Raw genomic sequence first — 16,519 nt, 5'->3', positions numbered from 1 at the left:
ATAAAATTCTAGTTTTTTGTTTTGTTTTATTTTTATTGTTGACACTATACAAATGTCCCCTATTTTTCCTGATCCTTAACCAACCTTCTCCCAACCCCGTCTACCCCTTCCCCTGGCCTTTACCACATTGTTGTCTGTGTCCGTGGGCTAGGTGTATATGTTCTTTGGCAACTTTCTTTGCCTTCTTTTATCCAGTCTCCCCTACACCCTTGCCATCTGATCTCTGTCAGTCTATTCTAGGGGTGTCGAACTCAATCAGAGAAGGGGCCAAAATCTAAAATCCAGCCTAAATCGCGGGCCGAATGGTTTACTGAACAGTCATAAACTGTCATTGTGATGGAAATGCAGCGGAGTGCAGTGATGACAGCGCGGTGCGGGCCACATTGCAAGGCCTGGCGGGACGGATTTGGCCTGCGGGCCTTGTGTTTGACACATGTGGTATTCCATGCATCCATGCATATGGTTCTATTTTGTTCATCAGTTAATTTAGTTCATTAGATTCCACCTGTAAGTGAGGTCATGTGATATTTGTCTTACTCTGATTGACCTGCTGATTTCACTTAACATAACAATCTCCAGATCTATCTATATTATCGGAAAGGGTAAGAGTTCCTTCTTTTTTACAGCCATATAGTATCCCACTGTATAAATGTAGCCCAGCTTTTTTACCCATTCATCTACCGAAGGGTACTTGGCCTGTTTCCAAATATTGGCCATTATAAATAATGCTATGAACATAGGGGTGCATATATTATTTCTGATTGATGTTTTGGGATTCCTAGGATATATTCCCAGAAGTGGGATAGCTGGGTCAGAAGGCAGTTCTGAAATGGGAAATTGGACTGGCAGTGTTCCCATGGGCTGGATAGTTTCCCAGACTCTTTGTCTAGTGGAGTCAAAAAATGAAACCACTGACAGAAATGGCATAGCAAAGGTGGAAATTTAATGAGAAATAAGCACAGACTCCCACATGAGGAGGGGGAAAGAGTCTCACCGAGTTCCGTTTTCCAAGGTTTATAAAGGCTGCAGTGTTGTGTGCCTTGATATCCCTTCTGATTGGTCACTATTCCCCTTTTGATTTGGTCATTGTAGCAACTCTTAAGCTCAGGTCTCATGTGAAGTATATGAGGTTCCCTCCTTCTTCTCCCTTATTGTTCTCCTGTTCCCTCTGGGTTTTTCCTCCTCCCTCTTTGAAGGAGGGGCTTCCTTCCCTTTATTCTGTAGATGTGTACCTTTTGCTACTCTCAGCTCCCTTATCTTATGGAAATGTAACTTCTGCCACTCCCAGCTCTCTTGTCTTATGGAAATACACCCTTTGCAGCTCTGTAGCCCTGTGCTTTTCCCCATAGACTCCTTAGTTCCTAAAATTTCCTAAAACCTGCCTATTTCATCCCTAAAAATTCCTTTGAGTTCCATTATTTAATTTTTTGAGGAAATTACATACCAGTTTGCACAGTGTCTACACCATTTTGCATTCCTACCAACAGTACCCATGCTCCCTGATGATCCAAGCGGAGGCCCTGGTACATGAGATTTATTTATCTTCTGTAATTGAAACTTTGTAGCCTTGAGCGGAGGCAAGGGCAGGCCAGGGTGTGCTGGAAGTTTGGCCTCCTCCATGGCGGGGGAAAACCAAGCCTCCTGCTTGCTCCTTGGCCGCAGCCATCTTGTTTATGTTAATTTGCATACTTGCTCCAGATTGACTGGTAGGCATAGCTTGTGGGTGTAGCAGACATACAGTTAATTTGCATATCATTCTTTATTAGATAGGATTATTACATCTGCTAGAAGAGGGCTAAGACCAAATGACATCAGCAGAGCAGAGTAGAGGGAGTAGGATATTAATGTCTCTTGTAAGGGTCACTCAGAATAACTGGTTGATGAGGCACAGGGTGACAGCTGATGTAGGCAGTCCACTGGAAACTGGGTGAAGCTGTTTACTGAAGCCAAAGGCCATTAACCATGAAACCTACATTGAGGATAACAGGTCAATTACAGTGTGGGGCAAGAGCCCCAAGAGGAATATAATGGAGCACAAGAATGTGCCTAACATCTTTCTCTATATATCTATATCTATATATCTATATCTATATATCTATCTATTTATCTATCTATCTATCTATCTATATATATATATCCCTCTTCTGCTCTCTAAAATCAGTGAATGTATCCTAGGGTAAGGATAAAAAAGAGTTAATTACAGAAAGCATATTTTTATTCACTTAATCTGTGCAATATGCACATTTTAATTGAGCTTTTTTGGAAAAAGAGGACATGATAATGACAGATCATCCATTTATTCAGCACCTTTAAGTGACTCACTAGGACCCCTTCATTTACAATGAAAACAGGTGGGAGTGCTAATTACCAAAGTAAGCTAGACACAGCGGGAACCAGTAATCATTAGTCACAGCTTTAGCACTCCTGGTGCCTGAGCACATTCAGAAAACACAACTTTTGCTTTCTATTATTATTTGATATGAAGTTTGGTGAAATTCTTGACACAAATATCCGCTCTAATTAATGACAAACTAATTTCAATTAAAATTTTTATCAAAAGGTAATAAAGGAGCTAAAAGCAAGTATTTATTGAAAGTGTTGATGAATTAAACAGGAAAAATCAGTGTTTCTCTGTTTTGAATAAATAAAAGAATATTAACATGAATGGAATTTTAATGAATAAAAACTTGCTTGTTTTGTCTGTCATTGAGGAATAACAATGAAATTTACCTTCTTTATTGGACATTTACTAAATGCCACTATATTTTTTTCTTTTTTAAAATATATTTTTATTGATTTCAGAGAGGAAGGGAGAGGGGGGGAAAAAAAGATAGAAACATCAATGATGAGAAAGAATCATTGATTGGCTGCCTACTGCTTACCCCACACTGCAGATGGAGCCCACACCAGGTCTTGTACTCTGACTGGGATTCATAGGTTCATAGGTTGAAGCTCAATCACTGAGCCAAACTGACTGGGCAATACTATTTTTTAATCCTGCAAAGTATTTTCAGGATTAATTCTAAAATATAGTAAGAGTGATTTTCTTTATAATTTAACAGTAAGCATTTTTAAGTATAAAATTTAAATTTTAAATATAACAAAAATGACTGATATGAAAGAAAGAAAAAATCACTCTTTTTATAGTCACAGATCTCCATCATGTAAGTAAATAAGGACAAGCAAACAAAAATATTGGCTAGGAAAAAATAATTGCTAAAGTTCTTTCTTTCTTGTTTTTTACATTCTGTATCTCTTTATGGTAGCTACAAAGCCATTTTAGAATAGGTTATCAAATTCTGACTGTATATCCTGTATATAATATCACTTCTAATGAGGAATATAGGGGGAAATCTGGGGAAGGCAGGGGGGGGGGGGGAGGAGGAAGGCTGGTAATCTGAATCTGTGCCAGTGACCAGTGTCCTAGTGCACATTCCTGTTAGCCTATAATTAAGTCACTCCCCTTCCTTAGGCAATAGTCTGTCTTCCTGGGTGCTCCCAGTTTGCAGGGACCACGAGCTGGGAATTTGGCAGCTTGGCCAGAGGGGCCATTGCTTGAACCACCCAGGCCAGGCATTTAGATACAATCTAACTTGCCCATTCTAACTGACTAGGAGGGGCTGTGAAAGCCCACCACAAAAGCCCTGTATTTAGGAAACAGATAGGAAACAAAGAATATATAAGGAGTAATCTCATTGTATAGGGGGTTCAGGCTTTGAATCTTCGAATCCCCTGAGCCAGCAGCTCTGCTTTAAATAAAAGTTTTTTTTCTGAATCTCCAGTACTGGTTGCATATTTTCCGGTCACCTGGTAAATTGTGCAACAACCTATAATAATAAAAGCGTAATATGCTAATTCTGGACATCCTTCTGGACTACTTTCCGGACAAAGCTAGGGCTGAGCCCTTGCATGAATTTTGTGCATCGGGCCTCTAGTTTGGCAAATTAGTTTGGCAAAGTTTTAATTTTTGAACCAGTATTGACTGGGATAATCATTTATTTATATTCTAATAAGAGCTCACATTTCACTAATTTAAAGTTTCAATTAAGAATCATACCTATGCAATTCATAGACATCGTACTCTTAGCTCTGAAAAACAATCTATTCATAATATAATGTGTTACAAAATTCCCTTAAATATGCATTTATTTAAAAGAAGCACTATTTTCATTGTCAGTAATACATGAAATATCCCTTCTTCTCTAAAAAATGCACTCTGACCTTAAAACATTGTTCATGATACCAGAGTTTTGGACTGGAACCCGGATTCTTTATCCACCAGAATGGAAGGATGAATCCACAGACAGAAAGTGGTATAGAAAGGTGGTGATTTATTGAAGAACAAGTACAGACTCCCAAGTAGGGAGGAGAAAGGGTCCCACTGAACTGATTCCCAAGTGAGGAAGGGGAAGAGTCCCACTGGGTTCTTCTTCCCAATGACTTATTATAAAGGCTGCAGATCCTGGTGCCTGATAACCCCTCTGATTGGTCACTATTCCCTTAGACTAGTTACTATAGTAACTCCTGGGCTCAATTTCCCAAGTGAGGTTCTCCCCACCTCCTTCCCTATTATTTTCCTATTCCCTTTGTGCTTTCTCCACCTCCTTCTGAATGGCTTCTTTCTCTTTATTTTGTAAATGTGACCTTTCTTGGCTACCTCCATTTTTCTTGTCTCATGTAAAAATACCTGTTGTTGCCTTCTTGTCTTATGGAGATGTAACTGCACCTGGCTTCCTTGTGTTATGGAAATGTACCTTCTCCCAGTCTGCAGCCCTGTGCTTTTTCCCATGGACCCCAATTCTGAGAAATCTGTAAGCCTGCCTATAACCCCCTAAAATTCCTGCTTCGCTCATACATACAAAGTGTGACCCTAGCCTCTTGACATGGGCCTTAGAGGCTGAATAGCAGTGGACATACAACCAAAGTATAATGATCAGATATTCATTCTCTCTCAAGAATATAAAATATGGACTGAAAGACAACCAGTGAGACTGTGTGCATGACTGAAATTTCAGTAGCAATTTTCACACAATGGAGTGTCTAATTTCTATGTGAAGATATAGTCTGGAGAGTATTATGCCAAGCTAAATAAATAAGCCAGTCAGAGAAAGACAAGTATCACAGGATCTCACTCATATGTGGAATTTAACACACAAAATAAACTGATGAACAAAATAGAGCCAGAGACGGGGAAGCATGGAACAGACTGATGAATCTCAGAAGGAAGGGGTGGGGTGGAAAGAGATTAATCAAAGAATATATATGAGAGATCCTCCTTTTCTCCAGTTGATGGACAGAAGTAAACCCCACCTGCAGCCAGACATTCCTGAGCTCTGAATCAGCACCTGCCAAATACCCTAAGCCCCCATTCAATCAGCACCTGCCAAATACCCTAAGCCCCAGTTCCTAAGTCCCTAGGTCCCTAATCAATCAGCGTGTGCTAAGTGCCCTAAGCCCCGCCCCCTATCCTTAAAGGTACTTGTAAGCCCCTTGCTCTCTCTCTTCCACTCTTCTCCATGGAAGCAGTGTGCAGGGGTACCCTTCCCTCCAATAAAGCCTGTGTGTGTCCTGCCATCCTGGTCTCTGGTCTACCTTCTCTATTTAATCTATCAATATATTCATGAGTCATGGACACAGATGATAAGATGATAGTGTGGTGAAGGCCTGGGCTTTTTTTTTTTTTTTTTAATTCCAATACTGAAAAATATATATATATATATATATATATATATATATATATATATGTATGTATGTATATATATATAAGTTTAATTGACCAGAATGACCGGTCAGTATGATGTGCACTGATCACCAGGGGGAGATGTTCAAAGCAGGAGCTGCCCCCTGGTGATCAGTGCACTCCCAAAGCCAACCTCCCCAGGCCAGCCAACCTCCCTGTCCCTCTCCTCTTGCCCCTGGGCTGGGACAGGAAACCAGGGGTAGGTGGCGGGGGACATGACCTCTTTCCCAGGGGGGCCGAGAGCCAGCTCCCTCCTTGGAGTTGGTGGCCAACCTTCCATGCCTCCATGCCCTATCCCTCCTCCCAGCTGGTAGGCCCTGATTGGCCCACTGCCCACCCACCATGGTGGCAGCTCAGCAGCAAGGGAAGTGGGGGGAGGCAGTGAACCACATGGTGGTGGGGAGCTGACAATAGCGACATTGGCATCCAGTGTCCATTCTTTCCATGCTCAACCCAATAACCATTGCCTCCTCGCCAGCCCGGCCCTGATAGGTCTGGCCCCAAATGGCCCTGATTGCTGGCCAGGCCTAGAGACCACACCCAAGCATGAATTTTGTGCACTGGGCTTCTAGTGTGCTTATATTACATATGGTATACAATAAGACAATTCATGCAGTGTTTCTCCAATCTTAAAATTATAATAAGAAATATTTTCCAAATATAAGTTTCTGTAATAGTGTTCAAATTTTTTTGAGTCTATTAACACAGTTTTTTTGCTAAATTATATTAGACATGAAACATAAGGTAGTACATATTTTTATTTATTTATATATAAGAATAGGACTGAAAATATATATTTGAATATAACACTTATATTCAAATCAGACTTTATCCATGGCGTTATGGAAATTAACCAATGCTTACCCTCTGGTGGAAATATTAAAAACTTGAAATTATAAATACAATATATAATTAATTACTTAATAGTTTGCCCTAGGCTACAAATGCCACAGCTGCTGACTAAGAAGGTATCAATGAGCCATTTTTCCCAGAGTATACATAAAAATAGAACTAAGGGAAATGTCAAAAATTGTGAGGGCTACATTTGCATGAGGAGGCTAGAGAGCAGTTGTGGACAAACTTGAAAGCATAGGAAATATATTTAAATTGATATCATGTGAATAGGGAACAATTATTGTGGTTGACCAATACAGTAAGTTAATAAAATTACCATAGCTTGCAGAAAGGACTAAGCATTTTTTAAACATTTACATTTAGATAAAATATTTACATAATTAACAACAGCTTGCTAGGGAATGATTCTGGAATTTGTGTTGAAAAAAACAAGCTGATTAAGACTCTTTTCATTATTCTATGCATGCATTTATTTTGAATTCAATATAAATAAATGACTGCTGTGCTAGAAGTGTTGGAAGTAGCAGAAAAAAAGACACACTGCCTGTGTTCCCAGAGGATTTAAAGTACAGTGAGAAAGGCAGACCAAAAAGGATTTGCAATTCCATAAATTAAGTGCTATATTAGATCTCTCCAAATATTGTTATGGAAGAATAGAATCTAGATTGGAGAGTGAGAGACCACAGGGAAAATATTGAAGGTTGAGATATCCGGATTGAGTCCTAATGAGTGAATAGAAACCGATTTAATACAATGTTGTGGGGGCCAGATTAATGATATATTGATATTGGAGTGCTGGTGGTCAGCACATTCCATAGTGATCAGTTGTTTGGTTGTTCCTCTGTTTGGTCTATTTGCACATTAGCCTTTTATTATATAGGACTAGAGGGAGGTGCATGAATTTGTGCATGGGTGGGTTTCCTCTGGCAGAAATTTATAATTTTGATTAGGTACTAGAGGATAGTGAGTGGGTTTTTAAAAAGAAAACAAAAATTATTCACAATGATTATTTTGGCTCTCTAAATCTCAAAACTCTCTCATAGTGATAGTCATTTCTTCAGTCGTTTTAAGTATACAATAAGACACCCCAGTGCTGACAGACTCTTGCATAGCCACTCAATCTCCTTGTGGCCAGTAGCATAATCTGGTGAAATGCCTTAGCAGCAGTGCATTTAATTGACATAATGCAAAGTTTAAAACTTGGTTATCTGCTTGAACAATGAATTTTCAGACATTTGTCTCATGCCCCAAAACCAGTCATTCCACATTTCTAGTATGCAGCTATGATTTTACCCAATTTGAATATGAGGGACAACTTCCAATTGTTTGCAGGGGAATTGAAGATGATTAATACGGTCCTTGCACAGAGAAGCTAGAAAGGGTTGAGGAGAATTGCCTTTATTCATTGCAGCTGACAGTTAGAGAGAGAAATGTATTTGAAAAAAAATGGAGTCAAAGACATATTTATATACTATATTAGAATGTCAAAATGATGAAATATGTGAGGTGCATGGTACTTGAGAGAGAAATTAAATTATGCTCCGCCATTGTGGATAATTTTCTCAGGGGAAATAAAAGGGTTTATGGTGGGTATCTGCAGTGGAAGAAATCTCAAGAACCATAGACAATCTAAAGGACATGGACTAATACAAACTCTTGAGGGAGGCACAGTGTGATACCACCATCTTCAAAATAGTAATTAATAGAATCATGTATTGAAATCAAGAAATATATCCTTAAAGGGCCATGACAGTAACTCTGCAAAATAGGATGAGGGACACAACTATGACTTTCCCTAGAGTGAATTTGGAATCAATTTAACATTGGCAGTTTTTTTCTTTAATAAAGATTTTCATAATGTTTGGCTTTGACTCTTTGCTTCTTTTTGTTGGTTTGTTTTGTTTCCCTTTTAATGACATTTTGGGACCTGGAGCTCTTTAATGTGGGCCAGAGAAGGGCTAATATATACTGATTTACATACTGAAAACCACACTGCACCAAGTGCTTTGTAAACTTTTTCTCTTTAAGTCTCAGAATACCTATGAAAGTTAGGTATTGTTATTCTTCCTACTGTATTTTCTGGTGTATAAGACGACCTCCTAATTTTACAGTTAAAACATAGGTTTAGGCCTATATTCGCTGTATAAGACTACCCCCCACTTCCGAGGCAACACCAGTTCTTTTTTTAATAGATGGCCTCTCTGACTCTGGCCAATCTGAGCAGGCTTTTTACTAGAACACAGTGTAGCTTCGGGTACAGAACATGTATAATTTGCATGCATAAAAAGCCAGCTTGGATTGGCCAGAGTCAGAGAGGCGGTCTATTAAAAAAAGAACTGGTATTGCCTCAGAAGTGGGGAGTAGTCTTATACAGCGAATACAGGCCTAAACCTATGTTTTAACTATAAAATTAGTGGGTCGTCTTATACGTCGGAAAATACGGTATATCTCAGATGAATAAATCTAGTACCAAAGTAACCTATTCCCCCGATCCCAGGTAACAACCAATTTTCAGAATCATTCACTTTTGGTTTTTCTACTGATATACAAAACTAGTGGGAGATAATTGAAAACATTTGTGTGTGTGTATAAAATAAAGTGCTTCACTGTGCTTTCTGTAGGATTCAAACCAGACTTATTGAAAAATTGGTGTAATAACCAGGGTCTTACACATAATTATTTTTATTTGAGAACTGTCTTTGAAACTGTCAATTTGTGGCAAAGTTTACCATAGCAACCTCTGGTTTTCATCAAGCCAAAGTAATTAAGAGCATTACCTAGCTCAGTGTTTCCCAAACTTCTCTCATGATGAGAAGCACCTGGCGGAGTTGTTAAACTACAGATTCCTGAATCCCAACTAAGAAGTGCTAAACTAGAATTTTTGGAAACATATAGGTAAGTATACAATTTTACCTATATGTTCCCAAAAATTCTAGTTCTCCGCCAGGTGCTTCTCATCATGAGAGAAGTTTGGGAAACACTGACCTAGATAATTTAGGATAAGTAGGATATTGTCTTTAGGAAGGTAATGCTCCCTACCCAAGCTCCCACCACCAAGGCCAAGTATTGCTTCGTGAGGTCGTCTTTCTCAAAGTTGACAATTGAACTATCACTTGTTTGACATTGATTTTATTTTTAGTTTGAGAAAAATTCTGTCACAACTTTAAAACAATTAGAATTCATGATTGGCACCTGTAAATATATTCTAAAGTAATTAAAGAAAACATTACCCCAATTTTATTTTTTGCAGAAAACAAAGCTCCAATCACTGATAAAAGGCAAAATATGCAAAGAGGCTCACATATTATCTGTTGTTGCTTTCATTGGGCTCCTTAGTAATATGAAATTTACATCATGTACTAGTTTTAGTACTTTTGAAATATAGGTATATTGATTTAAATTTTGACGAGGCTTCTTCTTATGATTTACAAACATTTTCTCACTAGCTGCCAAACTTAATTTATGGCTACCTAGCTTCAAATTGAAAAGTGAAATGTCAGAGATGAATAGAAAATCGTAGTTTAAAACTGATGTTTTATGCTAAATTTGAATGAGAGTTATTACATGTGATTTCCACAATTACAATAATAGGAATGTTGAGTTCCACAAGTTTGCAGTAAAAATGACTGCTATGCTAACCAACAGAGGAACATTTTCTCTAAGTTAATGCCTATTCCTCTTACAGTTGACTTCAAACCACGTTTTTTGAGAGACTTGGATGGTAAACAAGGTAGTTAACATTTTCTAAAATTTCCATAAGATTTTATAGATTCCAGCTTTAAAATCTAACATGATTATTTTCAGCACAGTTCATAATATTTATTTAGGATCTCAAAATTTTTTTAGTATTTATGATCTTAAAAAACCCCAGTTCTTAAATATATATTTTGCTTCAGGATATCTAAAAGTTATAATCACACCTGAATAATCTTTTTTGGTGGGGTCATTGTATTTTACCTTTATTTTCAAAATTGTGGTTGCAGAATCTTAAGTAGAAAATAATATAGAAAGGAAAGAATTAAATATGAGCAAGCAAATAACTTCTAAACAATTGTGTCTAAAAGGGATGAATTAAGAAAGAAAGAAAGAAAGAAAGAAAGAAAAAGAAAGAAAGAAAGAAAGAAAGCATTAAAATTAAAATTGCTGTTCCCATGTTAGTCAATTCAGTGAGGTTCTATCATGAATATAACACATGCTATTTTCTTCATTAGGTCTCTGTGTAGAGTAAATAAAGAATTATTTGAGCAAAATGAAGTCCAAAGATGTAATGATAATGGTTCTTCTGCATAATCAATCAATAAATATTTACTATATGTCAAACATATTCTAGGAATTTTGATTGATCTGTAAATTAAGTGAGAAAATTACTAGCCCTCATGGAGTTTACATTCCTAGAGGAAACAGGATTTAACATCAACAAAATAAATAAATTATACTGTATTAGATATTACCTTGTAAAGTATTTTTTATAAATAGGGTGTATTAATAGAGAATTTTAACAAGGAATTAAAATTTAGCATATACGTATGTACCTATCTGCCTTAAGTGGGTTTGTTTCTATATTTTGTAATGTTGACAGTTTTATTTAGGTAGGTACTTTGGGAAAGAAATTAGTATTATATCAGCTGTCAGAAGTAATTATTTTATCTGTAACTTGTTCCATTGTGTCCCAATCACAAAGTAGCTTAAATTTTACATGACATAATATTACAGAATATTTTACCTCCAAAATATCTTTTATTCAAGCAAGAGTTGTTGTTTTTTATTACTTACCGAGTATTGAAGTATATAAAGAAACAAATCCGGTCCTTATATATTATACAATAGCAGAGAAAATAACATTTACACAGTCACTCCCCCTGCCAAGCAAAGTAGGAGAAATACAGTAGAAGAGATATCCCCATAGAATGAATTCTTATGGTAATTTAAAGGAGAGAAAGGGTTCTTCTGTCTACAATATCTGACAGTGCTTTCAGGAATGAGTAGAATTTAGATATGGGGGAAGAACACAGGTATAGAGCTGACTAAAGAAATGCTAACGTGTGGAGATTAAAAGTCATCCAGTATGAGTGGAGCCTTGATGGGTAGGAAGAATATAGAATAGCGAAGCTAGAACAGGGAAGCCAAGGTCCAAATCGTGCTGTGCTCAAGATTACCGGCTGTGTTTGAAAGCCAAAGAAAAAGCATGGATTTATGTATGCAATTCGTCTGGACATTATATAAGTAGAGAACTTCAGTAGGTTTAGTTCCTAAAACAAGTTTATAGCTTTTGTATCTTCTAAGTTTAACTCCCCAAACTGGCCGAACAACATCTCCCCTATGAAGTCAAATATGGCTGTGGAGTCACAATGCAATATAAGTTTTGGGGGGGAAAACTGAATATATTCCTCTTCTTCAATTATTACCCAAAGGTATGTTAAATTCTCAGTGTCCCAGTTTCTTACGTTGGAAAAGAAGTAGTGAAAAGCTCTGCTAGGGTAGGTCAGGAGACTAAGGAATCACTAAAAATGTACTCATGAAACAGAGGAATGAAATCATCCTCTGATTGTCAAACTGTTACCATTCTAAGCAAAGCAAAGGTTTTTTAGCAAGTAAATTAACTCATTCGAACTCAAGTTAAGACTTGCATAAGAATTAAAGTGATTATGCAAGCCAGATAAAATGATAACTGTGTTTAAACGTGAGGTGTATAGTCTTTCCTGTTTGATTTTTCTTCTGCTGTATTTATATTCAGGTGATTGTCCACTTCATTTACAAAGCGTTAATGAATGAACACTCCCAAGTCTGCAATTACTTCCACTCCCAACGCAAGCAATCTTGAGACCACACACCTTTAAAAAGCTTAATTGTTGTTTTCGACCTCCTTGTGAGCTTTCCTGAGCCTCTTGCCTCTTGTAAGAGGAGTCAGGCTCAGTGTCTTTTGATGTGACACAGGGACCCATGGAAAAGGTAGCAGGGACTCCCTCTAAAGCTCTCCTAGTCTCTCTCTGTCCTTTAGTGTGTGTGTATGTGTGTATGTGCGCACACACAGCACACACACACAGTGTCTGCCGGGGGTATTGAACTATCAATTTGCTTTTTTGTGTGTTTGTTTTGTTTTGATTTGTTTACGTATTTCTCTCAAGTGTTTCCCAGATTCTAAGCTGTGTAGAGCCCACACAAAATGTGTCCCATTGAATGATACCTGGGACTAAGAATGCAACAGTAACTCCCACAAAAGTCCTTTCACTATATTTACAATGCTGCAAGGCAGAACATGAATGATCACTCTGACATAGGCCTTACACTTGTGATCAGGTAAGCCCAGAGCAGTCAATTCCTGTGTCCACATGGGAAATGAACAATGGAAAATGTGGGAGAAGGGGTGTGGGGGCCCTGCAGATCTATGAGAAAGCTCTTAACGCAGCTTTAGGTTCCTATGGAAGATAAGCAGATAGAATTGAAGAAATGGCTAAAACATGAAGAAGGCATATTCTGATAGTTGACTTATTTTTGCTTCTTAAAAATACAATCTATTTAAAAAATATATATTTTATTGATTTTTTTACAGAGAGGAAGGGAGAGGGAGAGCTAGAAATGTCAATGAGAGAGAAACATCGACCAGCTGCCTCTTGCACACCCTTACTGGGGATGTGCCCTCAACCAATGTACATACCCTTGACCGAAATCGAACCTAGGACCTTTCAGTCCACAGACCGACCCTCTACCACTGAGCCAAACCGGTTTCGGCTACAATCTATGTTTTTGGTTTTTTTTTTTACTTTTGCACAACGCTATGGGATATGGTTTTATAGCCAGTGATTTTGCGAAACAAGGGAGAACCAAGCCAGTGCCAAAACTTCAAAGGCCTGCCAATTATGCCTAACAGTCTACAAGTGAGATTTTATGAAGAACCTTAAATTCACAAACCCTTTACAGATAGAGGTATGCCAAGATTTTCATGCAAAAGTCTGCTAATGTTGTCTGTAGCGTTAATAACTTTGGGCAGAAAACACCCGTGAGGATCATGCATGCCTGCCAGAAGGGAGTACCGGCATCATCTCCTACAGCATACTTGATAGCACTGCAAAGGGTCATGTGACCGAAGCTGTACTTCACCTGCTCAGTCTTCACTCGTCCATCCTATTAATATTAACAGGATCTCTGTGGATGTTAAACTAATGAATTCAACATAAATATTGCATAAAATGTAGAATATCGATTACTATGTTTCTTACAAAAGGGGATTGTAATTCTGCACAGGATTTAGGTTAAAATGCTAGGTCTGAACAAAGGGAAGAGGGGAAACGACTACTGAAGGCATCGCCATTGATTATCTGCTTTGAGAGTTTTATCTCAAGATGTGGATTCTCAACTAATTGGATGTGCAACTTTTTCAAAAAGGTTATAGCAAAAAGCTTTCTTCTTTCTTCCACGAATAAGGGAATAAATACTATAATCCTATCTAATAAAGAGGGAATATACTAATTGACCCTCACAAAGATGGAGTGCCCACAGCCAATAAGGAGGGAATATGCTAATTGACTGTCATGCCCTCAAAGATGGTGGCACCCCTTGCCACAAGATGGTAGCACCCAGTCCCCTCAGCCCCACTGGGGCAGCAGGTTCATGGCAAGACTGGGCTCACCCTCAGGCAGGTCTGGCCACTCCACAAGCCTTCCTCCAGAGACCCTCAGCCCTTTTAGTACCCTAGCCTCCCAGGGCAAACCCAAGGTGTAGGCAAGCCTTGGATTGTGGTTGCCCAGTCACCCAGGGCTGGCCTGAGGTGCAGGTAATTAGGGCTGGCCAAGGCTTGCGCTGCTGGCAGTGGAAGCAGCAGAGGTGTGATGGGGATGTTACCTTCCCCTAATCACCAGGTCACCTCCCACCCCTGAGGGCTCCCAAGCTGTGAGAAGGGGCAGGCCAGGCTGAGGGACCCTCCTTCCAGTGCATGAATTTTCATGCACCGGGCCTCTAGTTGTTATATAAAGACTATATCAAAAACTTACTTATGAGGACCATGAATGAATGTTGGAAACTTAAAAATGCAATAGAAATATCAGCAATTTCAAAGGTGGTAAAATATATTCCAGTTAGTTAATACTGTCTGTCCAGAAAAAAAAAAAAAAAATTACAAAGGACCCCTCCCCTCTTAGAAATTATACCAGTGAAAAAAAGGGCATCTCTGGGAAGTTATACTTTAGACTCAGATGAAACAACCACTAGCTATTCATATATTTAATAATATATTTTGTGTAGAATTTTGCCTGTGGCTTTCTGCATATTTATTTGTATATTTAGGAAGTCTATCATTTTAAAAGAATTACAAAAATTCTACTAAGAGATTGTTCCAAGATTATACTATAAATTGCTCTTAGGAAGCACTTTATTCCTATTATTCTTATGGTGCCCAGGGCCCTACATTATAATAAGCTGTCAATATATCACTTTCCTTTACTGTACTGTGAACGCCTTGAGGGCAGGATCAAAGTCTTGACCTTAAGCCTCTGTACTACCGAGTGCTAGTCATTTAAGCAGATGTGAATGGCAGGAAAGCTGGTAGACAGGGAAGATTAATTATAGAGCATGAGTAGAATAGATTAGATATGTGCAAAAATTCAATTCTTTTAAAATTTCTGCCATAATTTATTCCCTCTTGCAAGCTCTCACTTGTCTGAAGCACTTCATCATCTCCATTATTCTTCCTCCATGATTTCATAATGTCAATAGCATCTCCAATTTTTGTTTATTAGACACTTCCCTTTAGGGTTAGCTGGATTATAATCTTGCTTTTTATTCACTTGTGGTTAGAGCCCTGCTAAATGAAGGGTCACCTGATTACAAAATAACAACCCACTCTATCACTTTCTCACTATATCCACTATCCCCGGTTTCATTTCCCCCCATAGTGCTTAACATTATCATCTTCTGATGCACTCAGTGATTTTTCTTATTTGTTATTATTGGTCCCTCCTCTGCAATATAAGCTCCATGAAAATAAAGATTTTATTTTGTTAACTGTTCTATCCTCATCTACGTAGAATAGTACTGTCGTATAATAGGATGAGAGAACATTAAAATGAATAAGTAACAAGGCTTATCTCCTATATTGAGAATCATTCACAAATTTCGATGTAGCTTTGCTTGGAAGCCTTCTCTTATCGTAGTATAATACATATGCTTTTCCCCATACTCTCTTCTGTAATATCAAGCCTCTTTAATGTCTTGCCTTAGTTCATTTGAGCTGCTACAATAAAAATACTACAAATTGGGTGGCTTGATTAACAAACACTTATGTCTCACATCTGGAGTCTCAGAAGTCCAAGATTGAGGCGCCAACAGATTTGTGTCTAGTGATGACCAGCTTCCTGGCTTATAGACTGCCTCCCTCTCACTGTGCCCTCACATGGCAGAAGAGGCAAGAGAGCCCTCTGATGTCTCTCTTATAAGAGAAATCACCCTATTCATGAGGGTTCTACCCTCACGATCCAAACACCTACCAAAGACCCCACCTCCAAATGCCATCACATTAGGGGATAGGATTTCAACAAACACATTTTGAGGGTACAGACATCGAATCCATAACACATATCCCTTCCATTACCAAAGCTGCTTCATCAGCATTGATGTGGATCAAGAGTATGTATTACCTAAGAAAAAAATACTATCAACAACTTCACAATTATCACTGCAAACAACAGCTAAAACTTGCATTCAGCCTTGTTCTAACCGGTCTACATATATTAACTCACTTTTCACCATAAACATTTGTTAATTAGGTACTGTGATTAGCCCTATATTTCAGTTGAAGAAACAGAAATACAACATAGGGTGCATTTTTTTTATGGTCACACAATTAAGTAGTGGAGAAGGGTTTTAGACAGAAGCAGCATATGTCTGAGAATTTGTGCACCTAGCATGAATCTTAAAATCTATTCTTGAAAT

General features: G+C 38.2%; 1 long non-coding RNA gene across 1 annotated transcript; it reads right to left on the bottom strand.

Annotated features, from left to right (window-relative positions):
* Positions 1-1,181: 1,181 nt before the first annotated feature.
* On the bottom strand, positions 1,182-1,362 carry LOC118718950. Its single transcript, XR_004988003.1, has 2 exons — positions 1,313-1,362; positions 1,182-1,272 (listed from the first exon to the last, which is right to left on the bottom strand). It is a non-coding gene; the product is annotated as an uncharacterized LOC118718950 (long non-coding RNA).
* Positions 1,363-16,519: the final 15,157 nt, after the last annotated feature.

The sequence above is a fragment of the Pipistrellus kuhlii genome, unplaced genomic scaffold (assembly GCF_014108245.1).
Source record: "Pipistrellus kuhlii isolate mPipKuh1 unplaced genomic scaffold, mPipKuh1.p scaffold_m20_p_15, whole genome shotgun sequence".
NCBI classification, from domain to species: domain Eukaryota; kingdom Metazoa; phylum Chordata; class Mammalia; order Chiroptera; family Vespertilionidae; genus Pipistrellus; species Pipistrellus kuhlii.
The sequence above is the reverse complement of the archived record's forward strand: the minus strand, read 5'-3'. Positions and strand labels throughout refer to the sequence as shown.